Source organism: Aquarana catesbeiana, linkage group LG01, assembly GCF_042186555.1.
Source record: "Aquarana catesbeiana isolate 2022-GZ linkage group LG01, ASM4218655v1, whole genome shotgun sequence".
Classification (NCBI taxonomy): Eukaryota; Metazoa; Chordata; class Amphibia; order Anura; family Ranidae; genus Aquarana; species Aquarana catesbeiana.
Window position 1 is genome coordinate 147,004,463 of NC_133324.1, and position 245 is coordinate 147,004,707.

Sequence of the window (245 nt, forward strand, 5' to 3'; positions counted from 1 at the left end):
GGAATATACTTACTCGTGGACCCGCCACCCCCACAATAATAGATATGTTAGTGTGTATACAACCTGTGGTAAGGATGATGTATCGATGCAAAAAAACCCTATGCAAAACTTGTGCCTTTGTTAAACATGGACAAAAGTCATTCCTTTCCAAAGGTAAAACGTACCAAATAGACCAATTCTACAATTGTTCTTCCGATTTTGTAGTCTACGGCCTTATGTGCCCCTGTGGACTGATCTATGTCGGT